Source organism: Pleurodeles waltl, chromosome 9 (genome assembly GCF_031143425.1).
Source record: "Pleurodeles waltl isolate 20211129_DDA chromosome 9, aPleWal1.hap1.20221129, whole genome shotgun sequence".
Classification (NCBI taxonomy): domain Eukaryota; kingdom Metazoa; phylum Chordata; class Amphibia; order Caudata; family Salamandridae; genus Pleurodeles; species Pleurodeles waltl.
Window position 1 is genome coordinate 1,039,369,142 of NC_090448.1, and position 19,204 is coordinate 1,039,388,345.

Genomic DNA, 19,204 nt, shown 5'->3' on the forward strand with positions numbered 1-19,204 from the left:
AACTCTGTGAGTCCCGAAGTGTCATGTCACTGACATCTGTTACATCTGACTTCGCTGCACCACATCCTGAGTGCCCGATTTTGACCCCGCCGGAAGTGTGCGGATCTAACTCTTCACACCTCCACTGCCTCACCTCCATAGCTCCACAGCAAGGACCTGACGCCTTACACCAATGGGACACCTTCCCTTCGCAGCTCCAGAACCAACGCCACACCGGATCCAGTGACTCCTCGATCCCCGACTCCGTGCAGTGGCTTGTTTCCTCATTTACACAAGGTACTGTGCCTGGGGGTACGTGTGACTCCGTGACCAGTGGCATTACCGTTGGATTGTTGGGAACAACCCTGTCATGATGCAGTAATATCACCAGTGTAAAGCATTTTTGTTTCTGAGCACTATATTATAGTTTAATCTTTAAAAAATTCATAACTTTGATTGTGTATGTTGGATTTTCATCATTTTGGTCTTGTTTTACTGAGATAAATATTAGCTATTTTCTAACCTGGTGGTGAGGTATTTTGTGGTATTTCAACTGCGTTACTGTGTGTTTTGGTACAAATACTTTACACATTGCCTTTGAGAGAAGCCTGACTGATTCTGCCAAGCTACCAGGGGGGGTGAAAAATGTCTGCACCATGTATTCAACACAATGGGAGTGTGAACTTGTCATTAAGCTGTAATAGCATGTTTTAACTGGGGCAACACAAAAATCAATGCACAGACAAGTAGAACATTATGCCCTGTGCGTAAAATAGCTGCTAGCCCTGGCCTGAGGGCTGTCTTTTATGACCAGCCTTCAGATGGTTGTTTTTCTTTCATTGTATTTTAAATATGATGTTGGAAACTGGATTACTAGCAAGGGCAGGTAAGTACCTACACTTAGCAATAGGCCACTAACCCCCACAAGGTTCTGTTAGGTCTCAATAAACTAACCCCAGCTCAACCCTTGGTAGCTTGGCAATGAAAGTCAAGGCTTAACTTAGGAGACAAAGGTTGTCATTATGACATTGGCGGTAAATCCTGCTTACCACCAACATACCGTCACGTAGGCGAACATCCATTCACCAAGTTATGACACACACACACTAAACCAAAAGAATACTGCAACAAACACAAATCCACCAGATCAAAGAAAAGTGGTAAAATGTTGGTACAAACACCCACACCATCACGCCAACAAAACAACACCCTCCACATTATGACCCACAAATCACCACGCAGGACATTCAACGGCGGTAAACCATTGGCAGTACTCACTGGCGCGGTCAGAATGGCCACCCAAAAACAATACAACACAACATTGGCCAATACCAAAAACACACACCTGACACTAATACACACAGCACACCCACCCACCCTCAGCACTATAAAACACATACTCCCATTACCCACAACCCTTTCCGAACATGAAAAATAGCCAAGAGACAGACATGCAAATCACAGTCACTAATCCGCCAGATCAAAGAAAAGTGGTGAAGTGTTGGTACGAACACCCACACCATTATGCCAACAAAACAACGCCCACCACATTATGACCCACAAATCACCACGGTGGACATTCAACGGTGGTAAATCATTGGCGGTACACACCGGCGCTGTCAGAATGGCCATCTAAAAACAATACAACACAACATTGGCCAATACCAAAAACACACACCTGACACTAATACACACACCACACCCACCCACCCTCAAGACTATAAAACACACATCTACATTACCCACAACCCTTTAAGAACACAAAAAATAGCCAAGAGACATACACACAAATCACAGACACAAGTACGCACACCACTAACACTCAGCCATCGGTCACGCACCCCACAACCCACCACATTAGTCAACACCCACTGCACAAGACACACCACACAGGCACCCGTTTCACTGATGAGGAGTTGCGGGTGATGGTGGAGGAAATAGTCAGGGTAGAGCCACAGCTGTTTGGAGCACAGGTACAGCAAATATCCATAGTAAGGAAGATGGAGCTATGGCGGAGAATTGTGGACCAGGTGAACGGTGTAAGACAGCATCCACGAACAGAGGATGAGGTGGAATGCCCTACGGGGGAAAGTACGTTCCATGGCAGCAGGGCACCAACTCGCCATCCAGAGGACTGGCAATGGACCCCCACCTCCTCCCCCACAGCTGACAGCATGAGAGAAGCAAGTCTTTGCAATACTGCATCCTGAGGGACTCACTGGATTTGCTGGAGGACTGGACATTGGCGAGTCAACATTTACTACCTGTCACCCCACCATATCTGCACGTTATCTCACCCCCTCACCCTGACTCCCAACACTCCACTCCATCCTACACAGTGCATCTAAACATATGACTAACCCCAAAGCCAAGCCCTGCATGTCATACCCACTGCATGTACAGCCCTCCCAGCCCTACATGTACACCCACCACCTACGCATGCACAGCATGGAGCCCACAATCCATCACCATACACAAACAAAGGGGGCAGGGCAACAGCAACAATATAAGGGAAGCTAGGGATGTAGAATATGTCACAGACATGATGCATAATACATCACTTACATCCCTGTAGGTGCCCCAGCCAATCCTAGCGGTGAGGAGGTGCCATGGATATCCAGTCCCCAACAGAAGATGCCCCCACTGATGACAGTAACTCTGGACATCTGGATCTAGATGAACTTCCTGGCCCCCCAGGGACCACTGCTCAGTTGGACACCCCAGCCCACTCCCAGTCCCTCACAGAGCCTCCCCCCTCAGTGTCCAACACCAGAGCACCCACCCAACATCCCCACACCTCTGTCCCCAGGACACGTCAATCAGCAGTGTGCCCACCTGTACAGGGACCCCAGTCCACACCTCACAGCCAAGACAATCAGGGTCCTGGGGTCAGTGGAAGTGGGCACACCGTTCAGGGGACACAGGCACAGTGGGACAGGGACACTCGGAGGACAGCTGTGTGCCAGGGGGAGGACAAGCTTAGGCAATCGACCATCCTGGAGGCACTCACAAATGTCCTGGGGGCCTACCAACAATCCCAGGACAAGATTGGCAAGATTCTTGACATCATGCAGGAGAACCAGCGGCTGCAGGAGGTACACCATCAGCAGATCAGAAAAGATTTGCAGGCCCTCAACATCACCATGGTCTCAATAGCAGGGGTGCTGGCTGATATGGCCAACATCATGAGGGAATATACAGCAAACCAGCGGGCCCCTTCCAGTAGCCATTCAACTGAACAGCCCACCACATCTGCTGCAGCTAGTGGACAGGAGCCCCTGCCACAGGACCCACAGACCACCAGCAACCCTCCTGCTGCAGAAGGTGAACCACCCTGCAAACGGTCTCTGTGACCTCAACAGATGCCAGGGACACATGCCAAGACCAAGACCACTGCCAGGAAATGAGACCCTTCTGAATGTCCCCATTGTGTCTTACCCTGTCACCTTGTCCACTTTGAACTGCTTTTGCTCTCCTTTCTATGGCCCCTTGGACACTGGACCTGTGCTACAAACAGACTGGACTAATACCCTGGACTTACCTCTACCATCATCCCATTCCATTGCACTATTCCATCTATAAATTTCACTAAAATAAACACCCTTGAGTACAACTTGAGTGATAGTGCTATATGTTATGAAAATGTGCAATTATGGTAACTGTTACGTCTTGTGCAAATGACTTGAACACTGTCAATAGCATACAAATAATGACCTGTAGCTGTCTGTAGTCATCACATCAGTACACATTTATAATACCAACATCTGCAAAATGAGAAGGCATTGGTGACAGTCATTTGAGATGCAAAGGAAGTGAATGCCATCCTGCTAAGGCCACACTGAAAACATAAATATTCAGAGGAACGGTCAGTTCCACTGTCTCAACTGTGTGTCATTGGAAGTACTAACGTAATAATAAGTCATCCTCTTCCTCCTCATCCTCACTGTCCTCAGGGTCCACTGCTGCCACAGGGGGATTTCCAATTGCTTCCTCCTGCAAATAAGGCACACGCCATCTGAGGGACAGATTGTGCAACATGCAGCATGCAACAACTATCTGCCATACCTCCTCAGGGGAGTAGCACAAGGATCCAGCTGTCAGATGTTCTATGATCTGCCTGGTTCACCCATCTGCATAATTATACCGATTCTCAGCTCCTGTCCTGGCATTCCTCACAGGGATCAGGAGCCATGATAGGTTTGGGTAGCCAGAGTCACCTGCAAGTATTGAGTGACAAACATTAGCCTCACACAATGGTATGGGGATAACTCCTGAAGGCATACACTGACATACATTGGGTGGTGACTCTGGCTCACATATTAGCCACACCCTGTGCCTCTGTAGTTGTGCCATCACATTTGGGATGCTGCTATTCCTCAGGACATAGGCGTAATGCACCAACCCAGGATACTTGAAAGTGATGTGGGAGATGTACTGGTCTGCCAGGCAATCCATTTACACATTGAGTGAGTGGAAACTCTTCCGATGTCTGAACACCTGTTCATTGTGCCGGGGGGAGACACACACACTATGGGGGTCATTCTGACCCTGGCGGTCGGTGATAAAGCGGCGGCCAACCCGCCAACAGGCCGGCGGTCAAAAAAATGCAATTCTGACCCTGGCGGGAACCGCCAACACAGCCCGCCGCACTAACACTCCGACCGCCACGGCGGAACAAACAAACAGCGCGGCGGTCACCGCCAACAGCCAGGCGGCAGACAATGTACTGCCCACCCTATCACGACCCACCAATCCGCCACCTTTTCCGGGGCGGGAGAACAGCTGATAAAAACACGGCGGAAACAGACATTTCCAATAGAAAACGCTCACCTCGAGACACTCCACGCGGAATCCGGACAGCATGGAACCCGAATTGAACATCATACCTGCTCTCGTCTACCTGCTCATCTACCACGAGTACGAACTCCGGCGCAGATGTCAACGGTGAGTACTGCACCTACGACACACGGGAGGGGGGAGGAAGAAAGGTTATGGGCATACACATATGCGACCCCCCCACCCCCCCAATATGTACACACCAATGCAGAGCAGGAAGTCACAGTGACACCACACAAAGACCCTTTAAAAATACAATGACACAACCAAATTTTGAATAAATTTTCATGTACAAAAAAAGCACCTGGAAATAATTGAGCAACCGTGAAAAATATTCACAAAAGCCAAAAAGATATACACATCAGTGTATCACTGAAGTAACAAGTCCTGCACATCCTACGAATCTAACATGTCCGTGGGCCAAGGTTCTGCGAAACAAGGGCAAAGCCCACACACGAGACCTGAGTCCTTTGGAGAGAACACTGCAGGGGCATCCGATGTCAAAACTACAGGCACCTCAGGGGGAAGGGAAGGGGGGGCCACCACAGCCACATGAGTCCACAACGCCAGATCCACGAGGAGCCACCATGCCCACTGTACCATCCTGGGGAGTGCAAAGCCACAGTCTCTCAAGTCTCTGCAGTGGGTGGGTTGCCCACTGGACCATCCTGGGGAGTGCAAAGCCACAGTCTCTCAATGTCTCTACAGTGGGTGGGTTGCCCACTGTACCATCCTGGGGAGCGCAAAGCCACAGTCTCTCAAGTCTCTGCAGTGGGTGGGTTGCCCACTGGACCATCCTGGGGAGTGCAAAGCCACAGTCTCTCAATGTCTCTACAGTGGGTGGGCTGCCCACTGGACCATCCTGGGGAGCGCAAAGCCACAGTCTCTCAAGTCTCTGCAGTGGGTGGGTTGCCCACTGGACCATCCTGGGGAGTGCAAAGCCACAGTCTCTCAATGTCTCTACAGTGGGTGGGTTGCCCACTGTACCATCCTGGGGAGTGCAAAGCCACAGTCTCTCAAGTCTCTGCAGTGGGTGGGTTGCCCACTGGACCATCCTGGGGAGTGCAAAGCCACAGTCTCTCAAGTCTCTACAGTGGGTGGATTGCCCACTGTGCCATCCTGGGGAGTGCAAAGCCACAGTCTCTCAGGTGGATTACAGAGTCCACTGGTCAAGGAGGAGGCATGGTGGGCACAGTGAACCATAAACAGTGCCTGAGACGGCGGGACCCAGCGCAGCGGTGCATGACATGGCGATGTCCAGCGGAGCGGTGCTTGACAGGAAGGGCCCAGCGGAGCGGTGCTTGACAGGAAGGGTCCAGCGGAGCGGTGCTTGACAGGAAGGGCCCAGCGGAGCGGTGCTTGACAGGAAGGGCCCAGCGGAGCGGTGCTTGACAGGAAGGGCCCAGCGGAGCGGTGCTTGACAGGAAGGGGCCCTGTTCAGCGGTACCTGTCTTCACGGCGGGGCCCTGCTCAGCGGTACCTGTCTTCACGGCGGGGCCCTGTTCAGCGGTACCTGTCTTCACGGCGGGGCCCTGTTCAGCGGTACCTGTCTTCACGGCGGGGCCCTGTTCAGCGGTACCTGTCTTCACGGCGGGGCCCTGTTCAGCGGTACCTGTCTTCACGGCGGGGCCCTGTTCAGCGGTACCTGTCTTCACGGCGGGGCCCTGTTCAGCGGTGCTCTTCTGCACGGCGGGGCCCTGTTCAGCGGTGCTCTTCTGCACGGCGGGGCCCTGTTCAGCGGTACCTGTCTTCACGGCGGGGCCCTGTTCAGTGTTACCTGTCTTCACGGCGGGGCCCTGTTCAACGGTGCTCTTCTGCACGGCGGGGCCCTGTTCAGCGGTGCTCTTCTGCACGGCGGGGCCCTGTTCAGCGGTGCTCTTGCAGTATGTCAAGGGAGTCATACCTGGCCTGGACACCCTGCTCAGTCGCCCTCCGACCGTGCTGTGTCAGGCCCCTTCAGGGAGTGAGTCCTGGGCCCTTTGGTGTCGTCCCTTGCAGCCGGGATGGGGCTTGTGGGGCCCTCCTGCTCCGCGCTCCTGGTGGTTGTCCTCTCCGCCCTGCTGTCCTTCCGCTCCTTAGATGGGGCTCTCGGGCCCTTGCCTCCCCTGGCTGCTGTGGCCGGTGAAGTGGCCGGAGTCACCTCCTTGGGGGCAGCCGTCTCTGTCCGCTCACGGCGGCCCTTCAATTTCCGGGTCCTCTTGCCTGGGGGGGGGCTGGCTGTCCCCTTGCTGCTCACCGAAGTGTTACTGCCGCCAAAGGGTGGACTCCACATGCCATGCACCACTTGCACTGTAGTAGTTGGGCTGGTGGTGGCTGAGGTGCCCTTGGGACTTTTCCCAGTTGGAGGGGGTGGGTCGGGGGAGGGAAAGAGGTCAAAACTGGCGAGGAAAATTTTCTTGGGACCAAGGTAAGGGGTAGGAGTAGTGGTGAGAGAAGTGGAGGAAGAGGATGTGGTTGTATGAGAGCCAGGTGTGCTGTCCTTGGGTGCAGGTGACTGGGACGTAGGCTGTGGTGAGGTGGTTGGCTGTTATTTGGGTGTCTGCCTGCGTTTATGTGTCTTGGAAGAGGGGGTGACAGACACAGTGGGAGAGGACACAGGGGACGTGTAAATGCCAGTGGGGGTGGTGACTGCAGGTGTGCGGACTGTAGTGGAGGGTTTGCTGTTGGTGGAAGAACTGGCTGATGTTGGGGTGCATGCAGGTGTTAGTGTAGACGTCACAGGGAGGGAGGAGGGAGACGAGGAGGACGGGGACACAGAGGTGGTAGTGACTGTTGATATGTCTGCATCTGTGTGTTGCTTGGGTGAATGCTTGTGTTTTCTGTGGTGCTTATGTTTGGATGAGCTGGCCTTGGGTGTTGAGGTGTGTGCAGGCTGGTCTGATGGTGTGGATGGGATAGGTTGAGGTACAGGAGACAGAGAAAGGGTGGAGGCAGATAGAAGAGGGAGACTGGAGACAGGGACAATGGCTGCCGTCAGTGCTGAGGCCAGAGCAGTGAACGCTTGTTGATGGGCAGCCTGACCCGAATGAATGCCCTCCAGGTAGGCATTGCTCCGATGCACCTCCCTTTCCACCCCCTGGATGGCATTCAGAAGGGTAGTCTGCCCAACAATGACCGTCCTCACCAGGTCAATGAGCTCCGCACTGAGGGCAGCAGGGGTAACAGAGGCAGGGGCTGAGGTGCCTGGGGCGAAGGAGACGCGCGCCTTCCTGGCCGAGCGGCCACGGAGCGAAGACTGAGGGGCTGCTGGGAGGGCGGTGCTGGTGCGCTGGGTGGCGGCTGTACCTGTTGTTGCGGGGGGCACAGATGGTGCCGCCCCCGCTAGGGAGCTCCCAAACGAGGACGTGTCCGTGTCGCTGGTGTCTCCACCGGCCCCCGTTGTGGTGCTCCCCTCGCCCTCGGATCACTGGTGCCCTCGGTGTCTGTGTCAGTGCCCACCGGGGCCTGGTGACCTGCAGCTCCCTCCTGCTCCGACGCCAAATCTGGGACATCAGGGGGGTCATGGTGCGACTGGCACCCCTCCTAGGTCGGGAGGCCATCCCCAGCAGTGTTTCTGAGGTCTTCCTCGTTCCGCGGCGGATGTCCTCCCACCTCTTGCGGCAGTGGGTGCCCCGTCTGTTGTGGACCCCCAAGTTCCGGACTTCCTCGGCGATGGCACGCCAAATATCGATTTTCTGGTGGGCGCTCACCTGTTTGACATGTACAGGGTGGGAAAGAGAAACCGTCACATATCTGCATGTTTGGAGTACATGCCCCCCCTCCCCAACCTTGTCATGGTTCCCATTCTCTCATCTGTCGTGCGTTGCACTCCCCATTCCCTCCACACCCCACCAACTTACATCCCCCCCCTCCACACAGGCATAACCCATTCAATGTGCACTGAGTGTACTCACCTGTTGGTCTGGAGGACCGTAGAGTTGCGCATACTGGGGGAGGACCCCGTCCACGAGCTTCTCCAACTCTTCTGAACTGAAGGCGGGGGCCCTTTCACCAGTAGCAGCAGCCATTGTCACTTCCAGACCGAGTTCACAGCAGCACTTGCAGTATAGGTCCTCTCCTGTGGATGATCAGGTCTCGAATGATTGAGCTGATAGAAAATGGCGGTCACGCCCGCGGCGGTGCGTACCACGGCGGTGCGTCCCGCGACCGCCGGCGCACATCGTCATTGGCTCCTGAAACCCATAGGCTTCAATGTTAACCAATGCGTCTTCGCACAGCGGTCTTCGACCGCCTACCGCCACGGTGTGCCCCGCCAGCGCAGTGACCTCACATCCCATTGTCCCACTTCACAGGTCAGGCATCGGCCATTTCAAGGGCCCACATGGCTTAATTTCTAATGCGTCACACAGGCCTAGGCCTTGCAATGGCACACATACAAACATATCAAACCATACATTTACCTGTACTGTGCAAGCTGTGTTGTACGTACCTGTGAGTGGATTGACTCTGTACTCCATATTCTCCTTCCTAGGCACCGTCCGCTGGGACTAGCGATGAGAAGGAGGAATCCTCGCGTGTACCGGCCGCTGGTGGACCTGTCCACAATGGAAGAACGCAACATAATACTACGATACCGACTTGACCGAGCCTCCATCCATGAACTGTGTGCCCAGCTGGAGCCAGCCCTGATGTCCCCCATCCGCCAACCCACAGGAATTCCCCCTCTATTGCAGGTTCTGTCTGTCCTCCATTTCTTTGCAACTGGCTCATTCCAGACAACAGTGGCCATGTCATCTGGGATGTCTCAGCCTATGTTTTCCAAGATCTTATCCAGAGTGTTGTCTGCCCGGATGAAACTCATGCGGAGCTACATCATTTTCCCAGAGGAGGGTGATTTGCCTACAGTGAAAGCTGATTTCTATGCCCTTGGACACATCCCCAACATCATTGGTGCAATTGATGGGACCCATGTGGCTTTAGTCCCCCCAAATGACGATGAACAGGTGTACAGGAACAGGAAGAATAACCATTCAATGAATATCCAGGTGGTCTGTTTGGCTGACCAGTACATCTCCCATGTAAATGCCAAGTTCCCAGGGTCAGTGCATGACGCGTATGTTATGCGAAATAGCAGCATTCCCTATGTGATGGAACAGCTACAGAGACAGCGTGTGTGGCTAATAGGTGACTCTGGTTACCCCAACAGTAGGAACGGTACAATGAGGCCCATGGGCGTACTAGGAGGGTGATTGAGCGAACCTTTGGGCTCCTGAAGGCCAGGTTTAGGTGCCTGCATATGACAGGTGGATCCCTAATGTACTCACCAAAGAAGGTGTGCCATATCATCGTGGCGTGCTGTATGCTCCACAACCTGGCTTTGCGACGCCAGGTGCCTTTCCTGCAGGAGGATGGTCCAGATGGTGGTGTTGTAGAAGCCGTGGAGCCTGTGGAGAGTGAAGAGGAGGAAGACTCTGAGGACGACACAGACAATAGGGACAGAGTGATACAACAGTATTTCCAGTAACACACAGGTAAGAATCACCCACGCCATTTCACAATTGCTTATAGCCTCCTGCATCTGTACTTTCTGTAGTTCCCCACAGATGTTTTTCATTAATTTTTGCCTTTCCCTTCCCTTCTCAGTGCTGTCTGACTCAGTACCTGACTTCTGCTTGGTTCGCCCATGAAATACAGCGTATTGACATTGGTATGTTGTCATGACTAATTGACAGAACAGAAATTGAACAGTAATATGTAATACATTTGTTAATAATACAGCATGACTCAAAACAGATTTGTGTGCAAAATGTGATTTATTTACAGTGCTAGATATCGGTACATGTGATTCTAAGGGTGATGGGTGGGGGTGGAGGAATATCCATGGCAGAGTCCAGTTCTCAGTCTCACAGGTGCATTGTCCTTTTGCCTGTGGAAGGATGGAGCATAGGCAGTTCATGGTTGGACAGGGTGGCTATGTGGGACAGTGGGAAGACTTGAGGGGGTATGTCCTGCTGGCGGGGGTCTTGACATCCTACTCTGTCTTTTTTTTTGGTCTCAGGCTCCTCTCACGGGGTGGTTGTTCTTCAGCAGGAGGTGGGGTTCTGGGGGGCTGTCAAGGTGTTGGGACCTCCTGTCCACTAGCGCCGGCGGAGGTGGTAGGCTGTTCCTGGTCCGGGCTAGTGACAGGGGCCCTGTGTGGTGCACCATGGTCCCGCAACGCGTCCTCTATCCTGTGGAGGGCCAGGACGATGGTCCCCATTGCGGTCCCGATGATTCTCAGCTCCTCCCTGAACCCCATGTAGCGTTCCTCCTGCTGTGCCTGGATCTCAGTGAACCTGGCCAGTACCGTCGCCATCGTTTCTTGGGAGTGGTGGTATGCCCCCATGAGGGTGGTGAGGGCCTCTTGGAGAGTGGGTTCCCTGGGCCTCTCCTCCCCCCCTGTCGCACAGCAGCCCTCCGAGCTGCCCGGTTTCCCCCGGCCTCTGTCCCCTGGACGGTGTGCCCGCTACCACTGCCCCCAGGTCCCTGTTGTTGTTGGGGTGTTGGGTTAGCCTGGGTGCCCTGTAGTGGCAGACACACCGCTGATTGAGCTGTCCTAGAGACAGAGGCATGGGCCCGCTGGGTGGGAGCTGTGCTGGTGTTGGCAGAGGGGGTCGGGTCTGGTGTGGCCTGTGGCTGCCTGAGGGGAACCGACTGCCCAGAGGTCCCCGATGGTCCGGGCTGGTCATCAGGTTCACTGTCGACAGAGCTGCTATCCTCAGTGTGGGCCTGTTCCGGTGGTGGGATGGACACTTCTGGACCCTCCTGGCTGGTGTGTTGTCGTTCGGGTCCTGCATGGGGTAAGAGAGTTTGGTTATTGTTTCTGTGTGTGCAATAGCGTGCGTGTTATGGGTGCCCTTGTCCCCCAGTGCAGGCATTCCCTTGAGGGAGGTGTTGTGAGGGTAGTTAGGGGGGGGGTTAGTGCAGTGGTCATGCTTAGGTGATGGGTGCCCATGATTTGTGTTGGCATGCAGGAGTTAGTGTTGGGATGGGTGGGTTGTGCTGGTGAGACATTGTCAGGGAGGATGTGTGCTGGGGGGTTGGGGGTGAGGGTTGGGGTGTGGGTTGGCATGCTGGTGGGGTGGGGGGATATAGTAGTTGAGATTGGACTTACCAGAGTCCATTCCTCCGGCTACTCCTGCGAGGCCCTGAGGATGCAGGATGTTCAAGACGTCTTGCTCCCACAATGTGAATTCGGGAGGGGTGGGTGGGGGTCCGCCGCCAGTCTTCTGGACCGCGATGTTGTGCCTGGAGACCATCGATCGGACCTTCCCCCGTAGGTCGTTCCATCTTTTGCGTATGTCCTCCCTATTCCTGGGATGCTGTCCCACCGCGTTGACCCTGTCCACGATCTGCTGCCATAGCTCCGCCTTCCTAGCTATACTGGTGTGCTGCACCTGCGAGCCGAAGAGCTGGGGTTCCACTCTTAGGATTTCCTCCACCATGACCCGGAGTTCTTGGTCCGAAAAGTGTGGGTGCCTTTGGGGTGCCATGGGGTGGTGTGGGTGAGGTGTGGGGTGGTGTATGTGATGATAAGTATGTTGGTGAGTGGTGCTTTGTGCTACTATGTGGTGTGTGTGATGGTGTAGTGTGCCTCAGTGTGTCTTGCTTTGGATTGTCTGCTGTGTCTCTCTCTCCTTCTCTCAGTAATTATGGTCGCAGGGGTTTGTGGGTGATGTGGGTGTGTGTTTTATAGTTGGTTGATTGTGTGGGAGTGGTGTGTGTATGTGTATCAGGTGTGTGTATTTCAAATTGTCCAATGTGGCTGTGTTTTGGTGATGTGTGTGTATTCTGACCGCGGCGGTGTGTAGCGCCAATGGAATACCGCGTTTGAATGACCGCCGTGTGGATTCGTGGGTCGTAATGGCATGGGCGTATTTCTGTTGGCGTGACGGTGGAGGTTTGGTCATCTCCAGTTTATTGCTGCCCGCTGATGTGGCGGGCTGCAGTGGAGGACGGATTTTTGGAGGTTTGGCCGTTGTGGGTCAGAATGACCGTGGCGGTTAACCGCGGCCGCGGCGGTGTTATGGCGGTCTTCTGACCGGCGGTAAGGGCCTTTTACCGCCGAGGTCAGAATGACCCCCTATGTGTTCTGTCAATTGCCCCAATAATATTTGGTATATGTCCCATTGCGTAGAATCCTGCCTTCACAGTGGCCAAATCTTCAACTTGAGGGAAAGCGATGTAGCTGCACATGTGTTTGACCAAGGCAGACAAAACCCTTACCAGCACGATTAAGAACATTGGCTGTGACATTCATGCTGCCAAGCCCACTGTCACATTGAAAGAACCAGTTTCCAGGAAATGGAGCACTGATAGAACTTGCACATGAGGGGGGATCCCAGTGGGATGACGGATAGCTGATATCAGATCAGGGTCCAATTGTACACACAGCTCTGTGATTGTGGCCCTGTCCAGTCTATAGATGAGTATTATGTGCCTGTTCTCCAGTGTAGCCAAGTCCACAAGGGGTCTGTACACTGGGTCTTGTCTCCTCCTCCTATTCCTCCTAGGTATCTAAGGAACACAATTGTGAGTAGGGTGTCACAAATTGAACAATGGAACCACCACCTCAGTATACATAAAGCATTTATGTGATGGGACAATGTGAATGGCAATGCATGTGCAATTTACAGGAATGACGCAGTTTCTAATTTCTGAATGTTGTCCACCTCTATAAAATGGTGACAGCCTGTTCTGTAAGTATGGACAGATGGAAGTGAGGTGACTCCGCCGGCATTGGGCATCATGGTGGAAGGTGGTCTTGCACTGCCGTGGTATTCCTCATTGGCTAAAATGGGGTTCAATGGAGTACAGTAGCCAATGGGGATCACCGGAGGCGGTGGCGGTGTACACCGCCGTGGATGTGACCACCATTTTCTGTCTAAAACCTCACTTGATTCCTGACTTTCCACAGCACAACACATCCGCTGCATGTGCTGCTGTGACCTGTGTCTGGATCCTGCCATGGCCCGTGTGACCGGGGAAAGGGTCCCTGCCTTCACTTTGGAGGAGTTAGAGCACTTGGTGGATGGGGTCCTACCCCTGTATGGACAGCTGTATGGGCCTCCAGATCAACAGGTGAGTACACCACAGGCACAATGTATGTGACAAGGTTGCATGGAGATATGTGTGCTACCAGCGTGTCAATTGGGTGGGGGGTATGTCTGGTGGTAGTGTACATGGTGGGCACTGGGTGATGTGTATGCCAATTGAGATGGAAATGATATTTGTGGGCCATATGTGTGAAAGGCTGGATTGTATGGTTAATGGTGTCCTCCTGTCTGTATTATCTCTGCAGGTCAGCGCCCATCAGAAGAAGGGATTGTGGAGTGCCATTGTCAACGACATGTGGACTCTGGGGGTCTATAGCAGTCACATTCGCACTCAACAGCCACTACCTCCATCACCACATCAAGCAGTACACACACCTCACTTGCAGACACCTCCACAGCACCCATCCATGTGTCCCCTTTGTCCTCTCCCACCCTGTCTGCCCCCCTCCTAAGGAACACAAACACAAGCACTCACACACCCAACAGCCATCCACTTCACATCAGCATACAGCCCATGCACCTGCACCCAAATCCAGCAGACATACACCTCCTACAACCACTACCTTCACTCCCATTACTCCTCCCTCCACCCGCCCCAACATCCCTAAAAAGCTTTTCCTTTCCCAACTTGAACTCTTCCCTCCCCCTCCCCGTTCTGCCTATATGAGCAGGATACCAAACTCCCAGCCCAGCACCTCAGCCAAACAGTCCACGGGGACAGTGGTAGACCTACTCGGTCTGGCAAGGATACCACACCTCCTTCGAAGAAGGGGAAGGAGGCTGCATCTACAGGCAAGAAGAGGAAGGAGCCAGCACCACCAGGCAACAAGAGGAAGGATCCTGTCCCTCCGTCCAGGAAGGGGAAGAGGCCATCCAGCCCTGCTAGGAAGGGTAAGGAATCCACACCCCATGTAATGGAGGAGACAAAAGGCCTCTACTCCAGTGGAGGCTGTCAGGGTGACACCTCCACCACCACCACCACCACCAGCTGTCACGGGGCCCCCACCACCAGCTGATGAATTGCAGCCATCAGCAACTGCAGAGGCTGCCCAGGAGGCTCCTCTATCCACCACGACACTGCAGCCTTCAGCAACTGCAGAGACTGCCCAGGAGGCTCCTCCATCCACCATGCCACTGCAGCCATCAGCAACTGCAGAGGCTGCCCAGGAGGCACCTCCATCCAGCATGACACTGCAGCCATCACAGCCAGCAGATACCATATAGGCCACCCTCAAGGGGCTGCTGTACGAGTTGCCTCCTCCAGAACCAGTGGGCAAGTCACCCAACAGCCACCCAACAGCCATCCACCTCACACACACACCCTGTTCATGTACCTGCACCCAAGTCCAGCAGATGTACACCTCTGACAACCACTCTCTCAACCTCCACTCCCACCCCTCCTCCCACATCCCGCCCCAACGCCCCAACACCCCAAGAGGCTTTTTTATTTGCACGTCTTGACCTCTTCCCTCCCCCTTCGCCCCCCTGTCCTGCCCATAAGGTCAGGGTCCCAATGATCCAGCCCAGCACCTCAGCCAAACTGTCAGCCACTGCTTCCATCAAAACATCAGCTTCTGGCACAAAGGAGCCCCTGAGTGTGATGGCTGCCACTCCTACTGAGAGCACACCTCCAACTCAGAAAGGGAGGACTAGGATTGTGAAAATCAAGGGACAGAAGATGGGGATAGTGGAGGCATCTCCTTGTCCTGGAGGCAAGGACACAAGTGACATGTCAAAGGCCAAGGGGACCCGTCACAAGAGGGGACACATGGATCCCTCTCCATCACCAAAGATTGCCAAAGATCCCCCTCCACCAGCAATGCAAGGGAAGGTTCCCAATGACCCACCAATGAAAGGAAAGGTTCATACTCAACCACGCATGAAAGGGAAGGTTCTCACTCAACCACTAATGAAAGGAAAGGTTCCCACTCAGCCACCAATGAAAGGCAAGAGGCCCACTCTACCAGCAGAGGGCAAGGAGCCCCCTCCTCCAGCACAGGCACAGCAGTCCTCACCTCCAGCTGAGGCACAGGAGCCCTCACATCCAGCACAGGCACAGGATCCCTCACCTCCAGCACAGGCACAGCAGCCCTCACCTCCTGCTAAGACACAGGAGCCCTCACCTCCAGCAGAGGGCATGTAGGCCACCCTCCAGGGACTGTTCTACAAGGAGCCCCCTCCAGAAGCAGTGGGCAGGTTCCCCATGTCAGAGACTGTGGCCTTGCACTCCCCACCAAAGACAGATGGGCATGGAACCCCCACTTCAGCTGAGGTGCCCCCGCCCCTTCACCCTCACCCCTGAGGTACCTACCTATTTCCAACATGATGCCCCTGAACAGTGGATTCCGGAGTATGTCAGGAGTCAAGTTGGGCCTTGGACTGTGCTCTGTGGCCATGTGGCCCTTTTGTACTTTGGACTGGCCATTGGCCCATTCTGGACATTGTCACCTGTATTTATATTTGAATTGACAATATGGTGGCTGTTGGCATCAAATTACAGTGTTTGTTGATAATCATTGTGGTCCTTGTTTCATTTTGACGTGTGTACTGTGACATTGGTTTAACTCTGCAGCTGGTTCTGTGTATGGTGTGTGTGAATGGTGTGTGTTGTGCATGTGTGAGTCACTCTCCTTGTGTGCTAGGTGACTGTACTCACCGTCGTCATCTTCGTTGGTGTTCCAGGAGGGCCATCGCATAGAATAGCATCGGGAAGACTTGAAGTTCCAATTCCATGGCAGCGGCAGAGTCCTCTGTGTACTTGTTGGTGAGTCTTTCATTTTCCGTGTTCTGTTTCTGCCAGGTTTTTGATGGTGTTGGTATGGCCCCGGAAATCGTGGGGGTTTGCTGTGCCTTAATTTGGTAGAAGGTACCTTGTCTTCTGCCTGGCTGTTGATGGCTGCCACCATGGTCAGTGGTTTTAATGCCCTGGTGGTTAGTGTGGTACATTGGCTGTCTATGGGAGGGATCATTGCCCTGGTCATAATTTGGCGGTAATTACTGCCAGCCTGTTGGCTGTATTACCGCCACTTTAACAGTCACCGCCAATGTCATAATGACCACCAAAGTGTGTAAAGCATTCAAGTATCACAAAACAGTAATTAAATAAAAGACAGGAAATAGTTTAAAAATCCCAAACTGATTTATAAAAATAGGAAATATGTTTATCTTTAATTTGACACCAAAACGAATACAATCGGATAAGGGGAACTGGAGATGTGAATTTTTAAGGAATTTGTTTTTTTTAGCACAAACGAATAGTGCCAATCTGGTCATCTGTCCCCCCCCCCCCTCTCGACCGGGGTAAAGCCAAAGTTTAAGCCCTGCCCGGCTACAGCAAATGGGAGGCCTCAGTCAAAGTTTAGTAGTTTTCTTAAAGATTTTCTTCAGCTGGATGAAGTCGCCAGTCCGATCTGACCTCCCTGGAGCCCTTCCTCGGATACGCATCTCAGGAGAGCTCGGTGAAGATTTCTACATTTGGACTGAAACAATTTTTCGAGATGTAAAATCCTTCGACCGGGCCAAACCTGAATCTTGATCCAAGGTCCCTGGAGCCCTCTTGCAGGAGGTTCCGGTCAACTTTCTACATTCAGACTTTGTCACTTTTTTAGTCACATTTTTGAGGATTTAGCAGGCTAGACTCACTGCGACGGGTCGGTTCCTCTATGGAGCTTTTTCTAAAAAGTAACAAATCTTCTCCAAACTTCTTTGTCTTCTTCCAGAAAGTCTTTGAAGGTCATTTAGGAGTCCACAGCTCACCCCAAGGTTCCAGAAGCTCTGAGTTGCTCCCTGAGGGTGCGGGCTCGAACTCCCAGAATGTACCTGGCTCAAACTCCAAAATGGCCACAGGACAGTGGTCAGCTGGTCAGTTTCTTCAGGATTTGATGAAGGGGACTCTGGTTAGTTATTTTTCACCTGTAGCAAACAGGGAGTCCCTCCTTTAGCCAGTTGAAGCCAGGCAAAGTCTTTTTTGTGGTAAAGCCCAAGTGTGTAGCTAGTGCAGGCCTTCAGAGTGCTGTGTCCAGGTGCAGGTCAGGGGTCCAGCAGGGCAGTCCCTCTTCTTCTGATGTTCTTGCTCGTAGGGATCTGCGGTGTGGGTGCAGCTCTGCCATATTTATCCTTGCTCCTGGGTGAAAAACAAGGGGGGTCCTGGGTATCCAATCAGAGGCAGTCTCCTTCCTCCTTTGATGACCACTTCCTGGGAAGTGTAGCAAAAATCAATCCCTGGGAGCAACATTCCTCAAAAATCCAACATGGCTGAAAGTGTTTTTGGAGGTTAGACCGGGCTGAGTCCACCCACTAGTGTGTCTAAAAATCATAAACACACCCCTCTCCTGCCCTCTCCTAATCTAATCAAGAGGGCACCTAATTGTCTGGGGTTGCAGGATTTGAGGGAGGTGCTGGGCTGCTCCAAATGTCCTTCCCTGCCTTTGAAGACCAGTTTGACAGCCAACCCTCCTTCCTGTTTCCACATCTGCTGAGTCAGATCTCCTCCCCCAGGCACATCCTTTGTGTTCAGCACAACCCACGTCACACCTCATCAAGGCAGCCTGGCCCGGCTGCCAGAGGATGGCTAATCAGGGAAGAGCATTACAGAGCTGAAGTTGGCAACTTTCAGGTACAGTTTTAAAACTCTTTGCCTGAACTAGTTATACTAAATCTAACAATTGTAATTTGTGGGATTTATTATAACAATTCATTTGAATCCAAACTCAAGGTATCTGACAGTAAAGGGGACTTTATTAAATAAAATAAAGACTCCCCATGTTAGCCTATCACCATTCACTACAGTGAGGGAAAAACAAATTTGGCTATTTTACCTCACCAGGGCTTATAAAACAATGTTTATAAGGTTCCTGTTCATAGTTACATGGCACCCAACCCTAGGGGCACATAGGGCACACCTTAGGGGTGACCTATATGTAAGAATAAGGTAGTTTAAGACTTTGGAAGTACTTTTAATTCCAAAGTCAAATTTGCATTTAACTGTAGGTTAAAAGCAGCCATCAAGGCATGCCTGCCTTTAAAATGACACTGGGCACCTCAGCAGTGCACTTATGGGTGCACTACCTATGCTGTGGTTCCTAAACCTACATGCCCTACCATATACTAGGGACTTATAGGTAGGTTGATACTACCAATTTTAATTAGCCTAATGTGCATATCCACTTTACACAGAGCACTGGCCATGGGACTGGTAGCAGTACCCAGGGCACAGCCAAGAGTCAGTAACCACCAGCATCTGTCTGAAATATTTCGGGGTGACCAGGGCAAAAAAGAAGACTTCCCTACAGATGAATTTTACTGTGATTGCAATGCAATGATTTGTAATAAATAAGCATATATAATTAATTTGA